The following is a 21,483-nucleotide window of genomic DNA, read 5'->3' as shown; positions in this document are numbered from 1 at the left end:
TTCCTTAGAGCGAGGCACTTCCGTAAGAAAGCAATAACTGGGATTTATGCTTAATTGACTTTGGCAGGAGAAAATTTGGAAAGTTTTCAAAAGAGAAAAAGAAAATCTCCCAGACAGATTATTCAGACGCGGAAGGCTGGAAATCAGCAAGGTGTTTGTTCCCGCTGCAGGAGATACATTTTCAGAACAGAAAACGATAGAAACAGACATATAAAAGTGAGCGTGCGTGACTTTAAATTTGTTGACTCCTCCTCCACTGTGATAGCGCCATATATGGCATTATATGCAAATTATTCTTTGATGTATCCGTTAGTTTGTAGAAAGTGCCACCTGGTGAAGTCCATGGGGGGGGATGGGAAAAAAAAGTGCAGACATGTTGGCTTAAGGTATGGACTGCTTTATATGTTTTAACCCTTAAAGTGTTCACACCTCTGCTAAGCAAAACATTAATGGCTTATTGTAAAACAATGTTTAACGCAGTTTTTATTTATTTAAAATTGACCCTGCCTTCAATCAACGTTAAAATAAAAAAAAAAAGCTGTTTTTTTTTAAAATTTGGTTAAAACCAAAAATGTAGTTTTTCAAACCACATGAATCGTCGATAAATACTTGCACATAAACAACCCCAGCTATCATATTGTAAGAGGGGTCACCCCACCCTCAGAAGGAGGCCACCATGCGCTGCCGGGGAACGTCGTTCTATTTACAGACGCCGGGGAGGGCATTTGAGGAGGGGGCAAAAAGCATTCTGTTTAACACTAATCTGAGATACTTGGCTGTGTAAACATATCAAGTGAGCTCCGACATGTGGTTTGCGGAGGAGATGATTTAACGGCTAGCGCGGTTGTCAAAGTCAACATTTAAGGGTCTGGAACATAATCCGCTGTGTGTTTCTTTCTGCTGAATCAGAGTATGGAAAATATACATAAATAAGTCGCTATATAAAGGTAAACAGAGGCTCGGGGGGGCAGGCACGGCGCTGTACCGCATGCCACGGCGGCTAACGGCATCCTAGAGGCGGCAACCGTGCCAGAGATCCGGGGTCCCGCTAATTATTACGTAATCAACCAAGTAACATTGTGTTATCACTGGCCAATTTAGTAAAGGCTTTCATAAAAACCTGCTGTGTACCTCCCGAGTGTCCCTGTTCACTCTTGCCAGTCCCCTGTCATGCCACTCTTTCCTCCCCCCTCTTTTGTAGGAGGTCAGAATGTTTGTTGGGTATGAGGGTATCAGAGGGTTCTACTGCCCTAAAAGACCCAATAATGTGTATAGAAACAGCAGGGAACGCCCTGTGTTTGGATAACAGCCGGTCATACAATTATTTAACGTACCGGCTTCGATGTTCGTAAGTTGCCCTTGCACCGGAACTTGTGCGCCGGAAACACGGTAAAAATGCCTTCTTCGGAGCTGAAGTACTGCCATTTAATACCGGGGTTGGACTTCAGGTTATCAGCAAGAACTGTTAAAAGAAAAATATTTAAATTCACTTATAAGGATGCCAACATGTTCTATAGCGCTGTACAAAAGAGCAGATGCCAGATACAGAAGTGAGAAGGCCCCGGTGCTACCGGAACAAACGACAGATTACATCCAAATAAAACACGAAATCCTATAAAATGCTCGATATTGTAACTGCTCGATTTGACACAAAATGCTGAAATATTTGAAAGAATTTCGAACCAGAGAATTTCTATAGAAGGAAAAAATCCAATCAGCCTCTCTCTGTTCCCGAGCGGCTACTCGGAGTCCGTTCTTTCTCACTTTCTTTTATCCTGACCCAAAATAACTTTCAGCGAAGTGGTTTTAGGAAACACACGGCGGGCAAATGAAGTCAAATAGAAAAACACTGTAATGGTAACAAAGTAGACAGTAAGTATCGTCTTTGTATCGGATGACGCAAAATTCGAGTCGCTAGCATTTCAGGACACAGCGAGAGTCGGGCGAATCCTGCACAGAGCTCGCGATGTTTCATGCAATCAGGTGATTTAGTAGATTCCAGAAGCAAAGAAGCGGCAACTAAAATCTATCTCAGAATATTACAGAATGCAAGAGGACAGCCGGAGCAACAACCGCTATTAGCTTTCAACCCACTCGGGTACATCCTACGGCTTGATGCCCCTATTCCCCCCCCCCCCCGATGCCCCTCTTTTCCAGGAGCTAGGGTATCGCAGGGTTCTACAGCCCTAAAAGCCCCGATAATCTGTATGGAAACAGCAGAATAGATTTTTTTAATAATTAACAGAAATTCTGAATTCTAAAAGGCATCTTGTTCTCTTTTGACCAGAGGTCCGAATATTTGAAATAAAAAATAAAAAAAAACACAAAATTTTTTGTTTAAGGTTATACTGTGCCAAAAAAAAAAAAAAAAGTTAAAACATTATGGAGGTCGCTGAAAATACTTTGTTATTTCGGCATAAAGTTTCACATTCCATCCAATTTACAATGAAAGGGAATACAAATAATCCCAACGCTGATTAAAAGGCTGATGATAGAAATGCGGGGGGAGAGATAACGCACGCACACGGTCCGCTCACGTGTTTACACAAAGTCTCATTTTGATGTGGCCCTTATGGCCCTCTCTAAACTCATAAGGCTTTGTTTGACCTAGTCACATTATATATATATATATATATATATATATATATATATATATATATATATATATATATATATATATATATATAGCTAATCTCCACCGTCTTTATTACCGAACCCCCTCCAAACATCATCAGTCATGTTTATTTACAGAAACGGAGTGTTTACGCCTAAAATGAGTTCACTTTCCACCAGACTGAAAGACAAATTGAAACCATGAACTTTGGGCTCGGCGGATGGATTGTAAACATTCTCTAAGTGCCCGCGGTGCGTAAACAACACGCATGTAACGGCTTTCAGCCGATTCGCTTAATCCGTCACTTTGGACGTACCGATGTTTTACGGGGAGCCGGAGCCAAATATTTTTCTGGTGTTTTCTGTTGGCTTTAAATGTAATTGGGAAAACATGACCCGGTACGAAATCATAAAATTATTATGAATCATAAAGAGGGAGAAAACGCAGGAATTGGTCAACAAACAAGACGCGCTCGGCTTATTTCTGCTTAAACTCTTGGAAAACGTTCAGTCGTTTGGCATTTGTGTCCCGAGGGCTGCGTATCAAATAGTAAAAGGATAACAGCGCCCCCGAGACGACCATCAAAAGGTTTCTACTGCAAATAATAATAATAATAATAAAACAAAATCCCATTTCCCAAAATATTTGTCGAAAAAGCAGCTATTTAAAAAAATAAAAAATATAATTATATATATATATATTTTTTTATTTATATATATATATATATATATATATATATATATATATATATAATATAAATTATAATAAAAAATATATATATATATAAATAAATACACACACTATGACACTAACCTGAATTTAAGTCTCTCCCAGGATTGAAGGCTCTGCTGTTGACAGTCGTAGAAAGTCGGTCACAGCTAATCGTTTTGGAAACGTTGGTATTAAAATTACCATCGAAACTGAAAAAAAAAAAAAAAAACACAAAAATATAAATCTTAGTCATGTCTGTATAGACTAGTATTTTCCCACAATAAACTCTTATCTGAACAGACTTTAATGGTCTGCCATAAAGCAAGCCGCACAAGTGATGTTTGCAAGCAGGGGAGGAGCCCAAATATCACATGACCAACTACAATGGCGACTTCCACGTCATTTATCAGCAATTAAAAAATAAAAAATATAAAAGATCTCCGGTGCATAAAATAAACATCTATGATCCCTGTCCATGGAGAGAGAGATCAGAATATGCCCAAGGGGCAACCAGTTCACCGCCGACTACATGGTATGGGACCACCATATATTTTAATGATATTTAAATAAATATTTAATAACAGATGAATTGATACAACGTATCAATTTGGTTTTCAATATGAATCAGTTTTGATTAACTTTGGGTCTGTTGAATATAAAAATATACAATGTTTTTTTTTTTTTTTTTTAAATTGCTAAAACGAACGCTCTTTGCCACGGGCCGCCATGCTCATATAACGATACCGCGGCAACGCTCAAATAAAGGCCCCGGAAACGAATCAGGACCTCGCAGAAATGGAAGGACACGCATTTATTCGACTGTAATTGGTTTCTCCGCTGACTTTCAGGAGATCAAAAAGCCGCCTGAATTTCATTTTCGAGAGAAGTTACATTTAGAGGGGAAACAAAAAAAAAAAAATGTAGGGGAAATTGAAGAGGGAAAAAAAAAAAAAAAAAAAAAAGAAGCGCCTTCTGGATTCACTTTAATGAAGAACTGATCGAAACTGCATCCCAGGAGAAAAAACAGTGTCTCGGAGTCCGGCTTTGATCTACTCCCCGCAGAGCCATCCTCTGCTTGCATCGCTTGCGAGACGAGCGTTTGATTGACATGCGCTCTGATGTGCAGCTGCTTTGAACTTCACATTTTTTATTCCCATCAGGCTACGTTCAATTTTTTTTTTCCCTCCTTCAACAGGATTTACAAGTCGGAGATCAGCAACGTAGAACATAAAATAAATTCGCAGAAGCTCTGAATCGTACGTCGGACGGGAGCGCGCTGCAGCTAGGATATATTTATATTTTTTGATGTGGCCCGAATTTAGAATAAATTACACCACTTTTAGTGGAATTGGAAAAAAAAAAACAAAAAAAAAAACAAAAACCCCACTGCTTTTCTTATTTTCTAAGCTTCATATGAACGAATACAGAATAAAATAAATAAAATAAAAAAAAATCCTCACCAATTTATTGCCAAAAGAAGATTTCTATGTAATTAATGATTACATTTTTTTTTTTTTTTTTTTAAAAGAATGAAATATTTCCCAGATTAAAACATTTTAAGTTCAATCACAGCAACATAAAAATGAGTGTTTTAAGATCACTCAGTTTTTATTTTTAATAACCCAAATGCAGACAGCAACCCATTTTTTTTTAAAAAAAATATATTTTTTTTTAAATATTAAACTTATTTAAAGTCGGAAAACCGTACAGCAATCGCAGGGGTCCTGATGCTGGACTTCCTTTGGTTAAATACAGCCAAGCAAATATAATATTTTCCTTTACAAAACCACTCGACCACAGCGGGCACGGTAATATATGCTTTCGTTCGGTAGCCATTTTTTGCCGTCTGTGCTGTAAAGGCTGACATTTAAAGGCCACGTGCTTTATTTCTGCCACCAATTTTTGTTTTTATTTACAAAATCATATTCCAAAGGGTCCTCGGGGAAGGAAAGTGAAATTGGGTGACGCGACGAGCAACATGTATTCATTAATAAAAAGATTCAACCCTGCGATGCGCTGGGAAGATATTACTTTAACACCAAGTGTCAGGCGGGCACGTCCATCAAACTGGAAGGGCTGGCAAGGGTTTAGAATGACGGGGGAGAAGTTGTCGAGAAGTTGTCCCTTTAAAATAGCGTTTAGGTCCTTTGCATATTTATTAAATCCCTTCCTTCTCCTTTAACCCCTTCAGGACCGGGATTTTGATACTAACGTGTCGCTAAAAGGACCGGAGCCGTTTTTGTGTTTTTGCCATGTCTTTCTTCAACTGTAATTTCTCTCTTATCAATTGGTGCACCCACACAAATCATATATTGTTTTTTTCAGCACAAGTAGGGGCTTTCATTTGAAACCATAGTAAGCTGGGTAGTACATTGTTTTGTTTGAAAAAAACTGGAAAAAGTGGGGGAAAAAATGAAAAAAAACGCATTTTTTTTACAGTTTTGTATACATACAAATTGTACACACATTAAACCAATGGGAAAAAATTATCCCAAATATATTCATTAACTTGTCCTGATTTGGAAACCACCCAACATGGCCAGGATTTTTATCTATTTTGACCAGTATAGGGCAAATATTGCAAGGCATGCATCACGTTTTTGAAATGTAATTTTTTTCAAATTTGGCATGGCAGTCTAATAACTGCAATAGTTGTCACAGATACTGATTATCCCCCCAAAATTATATGTTTATGAACAGTAGATAAGTCAAGGTGTACAACTAGGGTCATTTTGACACTTTCAAACAGGGATTTTATCGCCAATTGCTGCCAAATTTTGAGGTTATTTTTATATTTTGGGTTTTTTTTTGCATATGTTGCAATGTTGCTTTAGATTTTATATTATATTTTGTATAGAATATGTGCAACTGCAGAACAAAAACACCAAATTGTGTTCACCAACATCCCCCGGTTCCAACAAGGCCTCACATGCATGGTTCATGCATTTTTTGAGGAAGCTATGAGGGCAAAACTGGAACATGCGCATTTTTGTTTTCACATTTTGGAATTTTCAGAAATTGGTTTTCCTGGGCCCATATCCCATTTGGGACATTTTGGAAGCCCCCCCACTGTAAATTACCCCATAAAAGTATATATTTATGAACAGTAGACAAGTCAAGGTGTTCAACTAGGGTAGTTTTGACAGTTTTCAGCCAGCCATTTCTTCACTGATGTCTGCCAAACTTCACAGGGAAATTATTTTATTGCGTTTTTAACGCATACATTTCAATATTGCAATTTATTTCTTGCACAGCATATGTGTAACACTGGAAAAAAAACACCACATTTTGTTCACCAACACCCCCCGGTTCCAACAAGACCTCACATGCATGGTTCATGTATTTTTGAGGAAGCTATGAGGGCAAAACTGGAACATGTGCATTTACATTTTTTTTTAAATATTTTTTTTCATCAGATTACTTGTAAGTGACAGGTTTAGGCCGCTGACATCAATCAGGGAGACCGATCAATAATCAGCGACTTAAAATGTCACCGACAAGTGATCAGGTAATAATTATGATTTTTTCATTTATTAATAATTTGTGTTTTTTTCATAATTACCCTAGATGACCCCTCTCTCTTTGTAGAGCAGGGTCATCCGTGGGCTGCCATAATGATCCGATCACTCCTATTGGCCAGGAGCGATCTGATCAGCCCAGCATTTGACCTGGAAGCACCCTGGACTTTCAGGTCAGTGCTGTTATTTTTTTATTATTATTATTATTATTTTATTAATTTTTTTTTAAATTTTTTTTTTATTATTATTATTTTTTTTTAATTATTATTATTATTTTTTACATTATTTTTTTTTTTAACTCTTTCAATGCTGATGCTCCATTGAAGCACAGCATTGATTGATATTTAGTCCCCACAAGCTTGTGGGGACTAATATTAACCCCTGCAATGCTGCGATGGGGGTCATACACAATCGCAGCATTGAAGGGGTTAATTGAGGAAGAGGGGGGTAGGGGTTAACTGAGGAAGGGTGGGGGTGGGGGGGGGGGTCTGGTCTCCACACTCATGTGGAGACCAAAGAACCCTGTCTCCCTGTCCCTGAAGCTGCCTCTGGCAGCTGGGACACAATCTCCAATAGACTGGAGATTGTAGGGGAGGAGTCTCTCTGATCAGTCCTACAGGACTGATCAGAGGACTTCTGGGGGCTCGTTTTTTGCTGTTGCTGGTCTGCCTGGGCTTCCGCGATTGCGGCATTGAAGGGGTTAACGCTGCACTGCCGCTCTCATGGAGCGATCAGGCAGCAGGGGGTGTTGGATCAGGTCCCCACACTTGTGTGGGGACCCCATTCAATACCCCCCCCACCCTTCCCTGAAGCTGCAATCGCTGTTTCTGCCTAGAGAATCACGCCGTGGGAGTGATCGTGGGCTTGGGGGCGGGCTTACACAGGCTGTGCTGTCTTCCAGGACTCCTGGGCAGACAGCAGCAGCAGCGCCCCCCACGATCACCGCGATTGTGGTGATGTGGGGGCGTTTTTTGGAGGAGACGTACCTGGTACGTCCCGGTCTACCGGTGACTGTTAACCAGGAAGTACCAGGTACGTCCCGGTACTGAAAGGGGGTTAATTCATTTAATTATAGATCAACTTTGGACTTTGCGTTATGTGATATTTTGGGTGAGTTTCCCGGCTCAAACACCGCACTGAGCGGATGCTTTATGGTGATGCTAATGAAGTCCATTCCTCCATAGACTTTCATTAGTCCAGCTGGGTGATTAAGACTGAGCCATTCTATTGTTCCCCACAGGCAGTATGATAAGGAGTCGGGGGGGTTTAGTAGATCAGGGCTCAGATAACAGAGCGAGAATCATACAAACGGCTGATATGCAGCTGCCTGAAAACTTTAGAGCTGTATTAAAAAGTCAAAATAAAATATTTTTGAAAAAACTTGTTTTTATTTGAGTAATAAATGGAAATAATTAAAACGTTGGCAGGAAATCCCCACTGAAGCCTCTAAAATATTGTTTTTATGTATATCAAAAAAATGCCCACTGCAGTATGTCTTTCTTTGTGCACGGAAATCCTCCAGAACGTTGGCTCACATGAGAGGAACCTGAACCACTTTTAAAAAAACAACAAAAAAAACCAAACAACTTACTCCATCATGGAAGGCGGGATGGTGCAGCAGTCCTGGATGGCCGTTAATGGTGATGTCAGATGCGCCGTATATGAAGCTTCCACTACTTGCTTGTTACGAGTCACCACGTCCAAGTAACGGTTAAACTTCTCCCGTATCTTCTTGGCCAACTAATGAAAAGATATGAAACAAGCATTAAATAGTTAATGTGTATTTTCTCGTTGAGCATTACACAGCGCTGTATACAGTAATATAACCCCCCCCAGTGCTGTATACAGTAATAACCCCCCAGCGCTGTATACAGTAATATAACCCCCCCCAGTGCTGTATACAGTAATAACCCCCAGCGCTGTATACAGTAATATAACCCCCCAGCGCTGTATACAGTAATATAACCCCCAGCGCTGTATACAGTAATATAACCCCCCAGCGCTGTATACAGTAATATAACCCCCCAGCGCTGTATACAGTAATATAACCCCCCAGCGCTGTATACAGTAATATAACCCCCCAGCGCTGTATACAGTAATATAACCCCCAGCGCTGTATACAGTAATATAACCCCCAGCGCTGTATACAGAAATATAACCCCCAGCGCTGTATACAGAAATATAACCCCCAGCGCTGTATACAGAAATATAACCCCCCAGCGCTGTATACAGTAATAACCCCCAGCACTGTATACAGTAATATAACCCCCAGCGCTGTATACAATATAACCCCCAGCGCTGTATACAGTAATATAACCCCCCCAGCGCTGTATACAGTAATATAACCCCCAGCACTGTATACAGTAATATAACCCCCCAGCGCTGTATACAGTAATATAACCCCCCAGTGCTGTATACAGTAATATAACCCCCAGCGCTGTATACAGTAATATAACCCCCCAGCGCTGTATTCAGTAATATAACCTCCCAGCGCTGTATACCGTAATATAACCCCCAGCGCTGTATACAGTAATATAACCCCCAGCGCTGTATACAGTAATAACCCCCAGCGCTGTATACAGTAATATAACCCCCAGCGCTGTATACAGTAATATACCCCCAGCGCTGTATACAGTAATATACCCCCAGCACTGTATACAGTAATATAACCCCCAGCACTGTATACAGTAATATAACCCCCAGCGCTGTATACAGTAATATAACCCCCAGCACTGTATACAGTAATAACCCCCAGCACTGTATAGAGTAATATACCCCCAGCACTGTATACAGTAATATAACCCCCAGCGCTGTATACAGTAATATAACCCCCAGCACTGTATACAGTAATATAACCCCCAGCACTGTATACAGTAATATAACCCCCAGCACTGTATACAGTAATATAACCCAGTAATGTCGGTCAGTGACAAAAATCTAATTTTTTCCCAATAAACTCCCTTTATCTGCAGACCTGGAGCCGCCGGTGCTGTCAGTCATGCGATATTTTGGGTGAGTTTCCCGGCTCACAGGAATCCTTCCCCAAACCCCATGAACTTAAACCTCTTTCCCTGCGATGCTTTAAAACAAAATGCTGGCTATAGAAGCATTCAAATCGTTCCTCTGTATGGAGCTCAGCGTGAAAACACAGAACCCATAATTTAAGAGCCATGAAATGTAAAAAATGCAACCCAATATTTAGTCTGCGTTCACAGAATTAACGCCATTCAGCGCGTCGCCCCCCAATGCCGCCGGTGCCTTGCGCTGCATGTTCTCCCTCTTTCAGCGGGTAATCCAATCTCGCCAATTAATAACCCCCAGCTGGGACGTTGAGAGCTCGGTATTGACAAATGTGTTCCTTAAGTATTATTAACAGAACACTTCGGCGCGGTTTATATTCGCGCATGAATAATGACTTCTGCCAGTTTGTTTTCATCAAAATCTACAACTCAATCGAGGGTCTCCAAGGAGCGTAATTTGTACGAGAAAATGGAATTTCAATAAAACGGCTCGATGCGTATTCCTTAATTAGTATTTAGGAATGATTTATTGGAAATACACAACGGAACCAACTCCCCACAACCAATATACACTCTGCCGGCAGATCGGCCCCATTCGGCCCCCGTCTAGTCGCCCGTTTCCCCTGCTGTAAAGACTCAAACCTTAATCAGTCGTTGGTCTCGTCTTAGATTCAGGAGCCGTATGTCTACCCCATGCATGTTTAATACCCTCACTGTATTACCCTCTACCACTCCTGCTGGGAGGCTGATCCATTTATCTACCACCCTCTCAAAGTAAAACTTCCCTTACATTTCATCTACACTTATGACCCTCTTTTTGTTTTTTTAAATTATGCTCTCTTACAACAATTTTAATAGGAAAAATATATATATATTATATATAATGAGTAACATAAAACAGAATCAGGTGCGTGTTAGCAAATGTGTTATAAGCACAAGAGATAGAACTGTAAAAAAGTTTTGTTCTTTTTTTTTTACTTTAATGCCTTATAGATGACTATTCCACTTTATGACAAAAGTAGCATTAACCTTAATATAAAATTATTTAAATTGTATTAAATTAAAAATATTTGTCATAATAACCTGTTGTAATTTGGCTTCAGAACTACATTTTGGTTTGATACATTGTATCAATTTGGTTTTCAATATGAATCGGCTGCGATTGATTAACTGTGTCTTGAATATACTCTAAAGTTGAATTAGCCTTGAAAGAAACAAAATTAAAATCAATAAAAATATACTAAAAAAAAAATCAAAACAAAATAATTGAATTAATGCAGAAGTAAAAAAAAAAAAAAGTCGTGATGAGCGTGAAGTCTGGATTTAGCTGAATGTGTAAATATTTAGGTGGGTTGGTCGCGTAACCCGGGAAAAATCCACAAAGCCCTTTGATTATCCAGCCCTTTGTGTCTGCGACGCAGGGCGCGTTTTAGTGAATTTATCGTTGCCTTTCATCCGCCCCAATTCTCCCCAGACGCCCGGCGGTTTATCTCCCGCTCCCCGCGCCGGTCCGTGACGTCTATTCCCCGCGCTTTGCATCTGAAAAAGTAGTCCTTCCGGAGATGAGGACGGCAGGCGGACGTCAATCTCACCCAGCGCGCAATCCGAATACTAATCTGCAGGCGGGAGGCCGGCGGGTCGGGCTGGGATTAGCAATGCAGAGCAGGAGTTCGGGGCGTAATTAGGAGATGGTTATCTGGGTAATGACCCGCTTTTACAGGTACACCCGCTGGCCATTAGCATTTGGGCAACCTGGATAGTAAACCACCGAAGGTCAGAAGACGAGACTTTTAGGTAATGTAAGGAACTTTTACTTTGATGAGAAGGTGGTAGATAAGTGGAACAGCCTCCCAGCAGAAGTGGTAGAGGGTAATACAGCGAGGGTATTAAACACGCATGGGATAGACATACGGCTCCTGAATCTAAGACGAGACCAACGACTGATTAAGGTTTGAGTCTTTACAGCAGGATAAACGGGCGACTAGACGGGGGCCGAATGGGGCCGATCTGCCGACCCACGCGGTACAAAGTTATTTATTCATTAGGCACAGGCTTTGCTTTGTTTTTGGAGTCAATGTATTCAAAATACAATATATCTGAATTATGTTTCATTAAAATATAGAAAAAACAAAATAATTTTTTTTGGAAAAAATTAAAAAAACAAAAAACAAAAAAAACCCCCCTCAAACCACAAGAAAAGCCTTAATGCGGAAACGCTGCTTTAAGCCGCTCTCATGCTATCTGTTCCAACGGCCCCTCGGACAGCACGCACACGGGACGCGCCCGCAGCGGATCTGTCTGCTTCCGTAGGCTGCGTTAAAATTCTGCCAAATTCCCAGGAGCTCGGACCCCCCAACGCCCCGCGCGTCCCACCAGTATCCCGACACCGGACTGGAATCCAGTGATGGTTTTAACAAAGTCGCTCACAGGTTCTAGAGTTACAGAGCGCGACTTGTTACGGACACTAAACACACGGAGTGACAATCAACCCCCCCCGCTCCGCGCGTGCCGTACGGGGGCCGGCCGCTTAATGACTTCGATGTTTACATTTCAGGAAAAGAAAATTGAAACACCTGCTTGGAACAACATTAGCGGCCGTCCACGTCATCGCAACAATTTTTTTTTGGGGGGGGGGGGGGTTGGGGTGCAGAACCTCACACCCCTGGAATTATAACACCAGCAAAATTTAAAGGTCCCTTTAAACGGATCCAGAAAATGACATCACTGAGGATAGCTAGTAATAGGCTGTTTAAAAACTTGAGGAACTGTCAAAAATAATAATAATAATAATAATATTATTTTTATAAAATACAAAATAAAAAAAATCCTTTTAAAGGAATTGCGATATTTACTTTTAGCATTTTTATGGAATTCTGCGCCTCGAGTTATCAGCCCGACATCTGGCCCGTAAACGATACGCGGCGTTAAAATGTATTGAAAGATTGTTATGGGGATTCCGGCAAACCTCATCGGGCTCCACTTACAGGGGCCTCGGCCAAGGAAACTTTATAGGGCCGACGCATTAACCCTTTGTCTGCCAGAAGGCTGCAAATGGATAGCCCCTATTGCATATATATATATATATATATATATATATATATATATATATATATATATATATATATATATATTAATGTTTGTATTAACGAGCATTAATTGGAAAGGAAATCGTCAACAGATATTTATTTTGAGATATTTTGATAAAGGCTAAATTTGGATACAGAAAGTTTTAATATTTGGGGGGGGGGTTAACTGTTTGAAACCCACAGGGTTGAAAAGTTTTAGCATAGTAACCAATATTCCGGAACAATATTTACGTGGGTAATGAATTTTCAAAGAATGATATATTTCGGTATGATGAGGTCACTGAAAGCTGACAGTTAGGTTTCCATTCCCCACTGCTAGTAAACGGACGGCTTATCTGCAATCTGTCTGCTTCGTATCCTTAAGGCTGTCCGCGCCCCAAACAGCTCCTTAAAACGTCACGGTAATTACCTTTGTGACTCCGACCGGCTGATACTCTTCCCAGAATTAGTATAAAAAAGGTTTGGAAAACACTGGGTGGCCTGAAAGGGTGGCAGATAAGTGGGACAGCCTCCCAGCAGAAGCGGTAGAGGGTAATACAGTGAGGGGATTAAACATGCATGGGATAGACATACGGCTCCTGAATCTAAGACGAGACCAACGACTGATTAAGGTTTGAGTCTTTACAGCAGGAGAAGCGGGCGACTAGACGGGGGCCGGATGGGGCCGATTCTAGGTTTCTGCAAATATCAAAGACTTGGCGACGTCTCCCTCCAGTACAGTAACACCCAGACACAGAATCTCTTGAGATGGGAAGGTCACAAGATTTCGATCAAAGGATCTTAACATCGCGATGAATTAATCAGACTTACGCAGTGTAACCAGCGATATGAACCCGGGGAGTACGAGGAGTCTTATGACTCTCAGCCGACCTTACAGCCTGCTAAGCATTATGGGAAAATTACCCCGCAGCAGCCGGACCGTCGAACTTTAACGTCATTGAGACGCCTACCTGCTGAACCTCGCTTTCTCCGTTCGAAATCTTCTCTGTGTACGCAAAAGAGTCGAATATTCTCTGCAAAAAAGGGGGGGAAAATATATAAGTGTTTTATATAAAATAATAAAAAGTCACGAAAATCAGAATAATAAATCAGAAAAATAATAGTATGACGCCAATGCCCAGCGAGGGGTTAAAGGGCCAGGGAACGGAACTACTGGGCAAATAAAAAGACTCTTTAAAAGCTCTGCAGAAGTCCTGCCATAAAGCACAACCAGCCGCCCATGTAGTCTTGGGGGGTGCATGGGGTTGGAGGCTGACTTTGTGGCGCACACAGAGTTAATTTACCTATCCGAAGCGCCATTTTTTTTTTTACAGGGCTCAAAAGCCCCTTTAAAACCAAGACAACTATGAGGTGTCTCAGACATTTAATCGTTTACAGCATTTCCCCCGAATTCGCTTTCCTTCCTCCGCCGACGGCCGGTTGGGAAATGTAAGAAACCTGAACTTCTGTATCTCGGCAGCAATAAATCTCGTGTTTTTACCGGCTTTTACTACAACCCAGAAAAAAAAAATCACTTAACCAAACAGGTATTAAAGGGGAACTCTCACCAAATCGGTTTACTCCTCGTATCACATTAAAAGAAAGTTTTCAAAAATATTTTGCTGGGTTTTTTACCCCAGTTGTAGTTTTTGCCCCCCATAATATAAAGTTTTCAGGCAGCTGCATATCAGCCGTTTGTATGATTCTCGCTCTGTTATCTGATCCCCGATCTACTAAACACCGCGACTCCTTATCATACTGCCTGCGGGGAACAATAGAATGGCTCAGTCTTAATCACCACCAGGACTCTCTGACTAATGAAAGTCTATGGCGGAACGGACTTCATTAGCATTGCCATAAAGCCTCAGCTCAGTGCGGTGTTTGAGCCGGGAAAGTCACCCAAAATATCACATGACTGACAGCGACGGCGGCTCTAGGTCTGCAGATAAAGGGGGGTTATTGGAACAAAATGAGATAAAACTCTTTTTGTGTGAATGCTGACCAAGGTCGCTATGGGGGGGGGGTTATGTTCCCATATGCAGCGCTGGATTTCCACCACACAACAGAATGGAATCTTGCAGCACCCCAAGGTACAGACCCATATTTTTGTATCCTACACAACATGAAGGCGATAGAGCCCCCTTTTAATTATTCTCCAAGCCAAAAAGCACAATTAGCGAACCAGGTCCAGAATACCATCTCCAGGCGGCTCTTTGATGTCCCCCTCATTTCAGGCAAAAGTGGTGTATTCTGTTCTTCATTAGTTTTTTGCAGCTGAGATAAAAACCCATTTAAAAAAAAAAAACTCTGTTATTCCTCCCCCTCCTCCACAAACCAGTAAATCCACATTAAATCAGGGCTGAACCACTTTGCAAAAAAAAAAAAAAAAAAAAAAAAAAAAATTGGAGTCACCGAACGCTTCGAGGAGACGCTCTCTCCCCAGTCTGCCCTCGGGCTACAAAATAATTGACGGCAATAATCCAGAAATATTTCCTGTATCCTATTCACCGAAAAGCATGATTTCAGTCCCAAAAACCTGTTAACGAGATAGGTTTCGGACCCCACAGACCGATGTCAATAAACCGGGGCAATGTTTATTAAAAAAAACCAAAAAAACATCTAAATGAAAAAAAATTTTTTACCAATTTTTTTTTTTTTTAGAAATAAAATAAATAAAAACTTTAGATTTTTTGTAAAAAAAAGTCTCACGGAGGACGTGCAACAGCAGTAAACAAACACGTAAATAAAATACATTCTTCTACCTCTAAACGCCTTCAATTGGTCACAAGTTCAATAAAGCCCCGCCCCCTAACCACACCCCCTGCAACCGCTAGAAATTATGGGCAGTTAGCGCACGTCTTCCATTATGGTCACATTTAGGCTCCGCCCCGACGTTACGGCAGAGCTGTGAATTGCTTTCAGGCCGATATATTCTATACTCCCGGCGCAGTATATAGGATACGATCCGGGTACGTTTAATTGAGCCGATACACGCGCTACATTTATTCGTTTTTAAAACATTCATTTATGACGGGGCCCCTTTTTTTTCCTTATGGGGCAATTTGTAATAAAGCAAGACCTCTAGGGGGTCTATTCACCTGCGCAGAAAGCACTCCTGTTGATTTTAATGGGAACACTTTCTTGCACGTGATTGGCTGATATCAGTAAACCGGTGCCAATAGCAGAGCGCTTTTTCACCGAACCGGAAACTTCAGGTCTCCGCGGTAACGACATCGACATTTCAGATCCAGAAAAGGTCAGTTTATTCGTTAAAATGCAGACGGCTCAGATAATAACAGCTTCCCTGCTTAATTCCTTTACCCCCCATCCCGTTATTACCCCCCCTTCACCCCACAGTCGGGAATGAGAATAAGACCCCCACCTCCGAAGCAGCCAAAACTTTCTGTAACTGAACCATAAAGCGAGTCTGAAGCGCTGCCAAAATTGTAATAAGTGGAGCCGGGGGTAACAAGTGGAGGTTAGAGACCTGGGGGGGGGGTGGGGGGGGTGTAGAAATCGGTACCACATGTTTAAAGACGCAGGATGTGGCCCTGAAACGCAACTATAATCCCCTCCCCCCGGTACGGCACAACCCGGTGACCGGGGTAAACTCGGCCAAGGACGGGTCAGACGCAGCACTCTGGTGACCCTCCTCAGGTGACACAAAGAAAACAAATACAGACACGAGATACACACAAAGGTGTGAAGTATACGAGAGTCAGCTCTTCAGCCGAGGGAAAAAATTGGGGGGGGGGGAATAAAACGGTTAACCCCATTTTTCGATAAAATTTTTAAATCTGGCAAATTTCCTGGTGTTGGCGACGCGTTCAGCCCGTTGGTTTAAAGAGGCAGGGGCGAGAGCGCGCGTAGGAAGCGGTCTGTCTTTTCTCGGGTCCGTAAAGAGTCAAATATCGAGGACTCGTTAAACACAGACAGCTGGAACCGATTTCAGATTCCGCACAAAACAATTTCCTCACCAGCTAGAAAATAAAGAGGCTGCAAAGAAAACCCGGAAAGGTCGAGGCGGATGGGGGGGGGCGGAACGGACGCAAACAAGAGGCAGAGATAAACAGTAACAAGTAAATAAGAACAGGTATGCCAACCAGTACCGGTGGTAAAAGGCAAACTGGCTACGGCAAAATTTCCATCTAGTATGTATTTATTCTACGAATAAAGTCCAGTTCTCCGGGAGTTTTTCTACGGAGGTTTTACGTTGCCCAGACAGAAGTAGACGAGCGGAACAGCCTCCCAGCAGAAGTGGTAGAGCGTAATGCCGTGAAGGGATTTAAACATGCATGGGATAGACATACGGCTCCTGAATCTAAGACGAGACCAACGACTGATTAAGGTTGGAGTCTTTGCAGCAGGAGTAACGGGCAGACTAGACGGGGGCCGAATGGGGGCCGATCTGCCGGCAGATACAGGAGTTGGTCAAATTTACAAAACCAAACAAAAAACATAAAATTTGGGAAAACTAAAAAACTATGAACCTAGAAGTTTTATCAATACAGGTGGAGAAAGATCATTTCTGGATGAATCTGGCGATCATAACGATGTAGTCTCTCGCACAGATTCCACACTGACCGTTAGCTCTGCAGGCAAGTAAGACAAGTTAGTAATAAGCATGGAAATATCACAACCAGACCAAAAAAAAAAAAAAAAAATACTCCCATAGGGATCTGATAAAAAGCCAAAAATATCAAAAAAAATAAATATTATAAACCAACTGTTCACACCTGGCCCCCGGCACAGAGCTCGGTGGGGGTTTCGGTCATTTTAAGAGGAAAAATATGTAATATGTTTTGGTATTTACTACAGTTTAATGTAAATTCCCCCCCCCCCCCCCATTTATAGAAAAAGTCTGGGGTTTTTTTCCAAGAAAAAAAAAATGTATATAAAGAAATAATTCACAGAATTCCCAATTAGGCGATTTTTTTGCTTCCTCTGTAAAATACCCTGATTGGTGATGCAAAAATATAATTACAGCTCCCAGCCCGGGGCACGCATTCCTGCGTGTTTACATGTTTCGCTATTAACATTTATACAACCGCAAACCGACTCAAATTACACGTTTCTGTAACACGCAAAAAAAAAAATCACTAAAAATGTTCTTGTTTATTATATATAGAAATAAACAGCAGAAAGAAAAGAAGGTTTTATTATAAAAGGAACCATTTTCAAAGATTCCATTTAAAGGGACAGCGATCCCCACCTGCCATTGGTTGGTTACTTTCTTTGGTTTTCATGCACGCTTTGGCACAGATGGGTACCTGCAGGGCCGGACGGGGGGTCCTGCCAATTCGCCCCCCTGATGATGTAAGTGGGGCTGATGGATAGATATATAGGCCAGGCATAGCCGCCCGACACTCACGCTTACACTGGAGCGGAGGTTTGGGGTGCAGGTACCTGCGAGGTACAGTCCATGAGTAGAGTACACCGGGCACGGACTCAGTAATGCAGATGGACAGACGGGCAGCTGCCACCAGGCTGGGTCAGTGAGAAGAGGAGAGCGTGGCAAACGCTGTTACCCTCATCTAATGCCCTCATCTAATGCCCTCATCTAATGCCCTCATGTGCAAAATGAATGCACTGTGCAGCGGGACCACTGAACGTCTCCTTGCCTGCATGCATCTTGAGTAGACACCTTGTCGCCCCGTTTCCCACTGCGCATGCACACAGGACAGGCCGTGATATATTGTCATGGAGTAAGTAGGAGTTTAAACAGTTTATTTAAATAAAATATATTAAATATAGTAAATTATTATTTTATTTATTTATTTTTACATAGTGGGGTTAATTCCGTAAAGAATTCTGTAATACAGATGGCCTTTATTTTTAGAAGAATTATGGTCTTTTTCTCTCTCTCCATTCAAGAGGAAATCCGACGGAACTCGCTTTATTTTCCTCGCTTATTAAGAAATTTAATTAAAAAAAGATTAAAAAAAAGCATCGGTAGCCACGAGATTTCCCAAAGTCGCGGGCATCACAGGAGATCACGACAAAAGAATGGATATTGTGATTAAGACGGATTAATATACAGATCAGCCGAATACGACTGAATCCACGATCTCCTGAAACAAGTTAAAGGGATTACTTTTCACTCTTTGAGCCGGCCAATCGGTGGCAGGAAAACGCTCCCATTGAAATCAATAGGAGCACTTTCTGTGCATGCGCAGGGGGGGGGGGGTGTCTTGTAAACCTCCAACTGCAGCATTCACTGCACTAGTATATCGCATGCAGGATAGGGGGGAAATGCATATGGGGGGGATTTTAACCCCCCCCACATGCTTGCATTTGGAAGGGGGACCCACGGAAATTTAAAGGGACCGCACAGCATTAAAGTACATTTGGTTGCAGGAGAGTCCCTTAAACAGTTAAATGAAATAATAATAATAATAATAATAAGTAACCGCATTTCACAAAGTTCATGATAGGTGATCTATTAACCTTTCAACTGCCAGTACACAATCCTGCCACCCCACAAATGCAGTAATGATTAACCCTTGGTTGAGTTTATTTTTTAACGGCTGTATGAACTCCAAATACACCTTCAGAGGCCGAAATTAATCATTTCAATGACATCTTCGAGCAAACAGCAGCTGTGGGGTTTTTTGGTCTCCAAAGCATTAAAAAAACAAACATTTGCCGAATCCAACCGGAAGATAACCGTACGATCCATCTGTCATAAACGGTGCGGCTCCTGGGGCCAGCGCGCTGCACGCCCGGCGCTCGTTCCGCCGGGAGCCGCTACTTGGGATTCAGTTCTAGGTTTTTAAAACGTCGGCCACACAGTGCCAACAATTTACGCGGCACTTTACTTATCGCTTATCTTCTTGGATATGCAACAAACGGACTCATTTTCAAGCAGGGGGTTCGAGTCAAGTTGGAGCATTTCCAAGAACTTAAAGGAACAGTTAACTGACCAACAAAGAACGCATGATAAAGTTCTTTGAAATCAACGGGAGCTCTTTCTGCGCATGTGTGCAGGGTCTGATTGGACGTCCTGGAACTTTAATATGAGATGGCAATTTATTTTATTTCTTTAAATGGTGCATTCATCCGAATGCATTTGCCGCAAGGTACACTACACGGGGGGGGGGGGTATCTCTGGCCCCCTTAAAAGGGCGATCACTTATCTCCCCAGGGCTGTTCTCCATCATTTTCTCAGAGGGGGCAGCAGACGGCGCTGCCCTAGACCTAACCCGCAAAAGGTAAATCCACCAAGGATTAGAGAACAGGTGATGTCTGAGCGTCCCTTTAACTTACAAATTAAAGACATGGCAGCCCCCCTAAAAAAGAAAAAGTTTACTTAAATAGAAAGGACTTTTTTTCATCTCCAGTGACCTAAAAAAAGGACTAATTTTGAGCGCATGATAATAGGGAACGGCACGCGCAAGTTCAGCCAACTCATTATTCTCTTTGTGTAAACTTTTGGAATCATGCGATCTAAATCACCCCCCCTCCTGGATTTTAAAAACAGATCCCCCCCCCCGCAGGCAATTCTCATTAGCTTCCTCTTTTTCAGGGGAAGCCGGGTAACCCAAACCTCACACGAAAACCACTCGCCATCTGATTTAAAGAAGGTTTGATTAAAGGGGAACCACAAACCCCCCACATCCCGCATTCTACATTCCTGCCCTGTAATAATCGGGCGGCTGGCGGCCTCCATTACTCCCGAAAGAACGATCAGGACCCAGACCCGGCGACACCGCAGAGGAGCCCAAAGCGTCAATGAGAATATTATTCCACTTAAATGCTCTTTTTTCCCCATTTTTAACTAATTTCATTTATTCAGCAGATATATGTAAAAATTTGATAAATTAACCCAAAAATCCCAATTTATTAACATTTAAAAGAAAAAAGTCCCATATTCATAGTTTGTTATTTTAAAATACATTCATAACGATATAATGTTATATAAAACTCCCATTGTACAGCGCTGTGGAATATGATGGCGCTATATAAAACCAAGAACTATCATAAATGAAGTTCAATGAATACACCTTGTGGCCGCCGCGGCTTCTTGATTAGGCGTCTGGGTTAAGTTGGCTGTTAAAAGCTTCTTCGGAGGTGAAACATAATTAGGTATTGAGTGTTGGTTTCAGAGGCTAAGGATACTTCAATGGAGCGCTCTATCTTCCAAATATGTCACTTCTCGTGCTCATAGTAGATATCCCATACTTCCCAAGTGTCCCGTTTTATTCTGGCCAGTCCCTATTTGGGCCCCAAATCCATGATGCCCACTTTTCTAGGAGGTCAGAATGTTTGCTGGGTATGAGGGTATCGCAGGGTTCTACAGCCCTAAAAGCCCTGATAATGTGTATAGAATTTACCTATTAAAACTGAACTACATTGTTGCTCTCCTGAATATACCACTGTTACAGCAATAGCTGCCAACAGGCCACAAAAAGTCCTGGAAAGGCCCGCCTCAGGCCACACCTACCTAACATTCCAAAAAAGGCTCCCCTTTAGCCATCTGAGATGCTGGGAGCCGCGTCCCAAGAGTGCAGCGAGGTCCCCGGCGCTCTCGCAGGAGTGGGGGATGTCATTCCGTT

The 21,483-nt window shown here is 41.9% G+C and overlaps 1 protein-coding gene across 2 annotated transcripts in view; it reads right to left on the bottom strand.

Moving 5' to 3' along the window:
- LOC149276039 (VWFA and cache domain-containing protein 1-like) overlaps positions 1-21,483 on the bottom strand; it is a 47,290-nt gene that overhangs the window by 12,769 nt on the left and 13,038 nt on the right. The window contains exons 1-5 of one of the 2 annotated variants that reach the window (XM_089503957.1): positions 16,299-16,337; positions 13,900-13,971; positions 8,435-8,583; positions 3,428-3,534; positions 1,335-1,462 (exon numbers count right to left, since the gene is read on the bottom strand). The gene's annotated coding sequence lies outside the window, so the exon portion shown is untranslated. Of the gene's footprint in view, positions 1-1,334; positions 1,463-3,427; positions 3,535-8,434; positions 8,584-13,899; positions 13,972-16,298; positions 16,338-21,483 lie in introns of those variants that run through there. The other variant, XM_089503956.1, reaches the window with a different exon arrangement.

This window comes from Sceloporus occidentalis, unplaced genomic scaffold, assembly GCF_023333645.1.
Source record: "Sceloporus occidentalis isolate IW3139 unplaced genomic scaffold, rSceOcc1.0.p SCAF_249, whole genome shotgun sequence".
NCBI classification, from domain to species: domain Eukaryota; kingdom Metazoa; phylum Chordata; class Lepidosauria; order Squamata; family Phrynosomatidae; genus Sceloporus; species Sceloporus occidentalis.
This window is presented reverse-complemented; position numbering and strand designations above follow the sequence as displayed.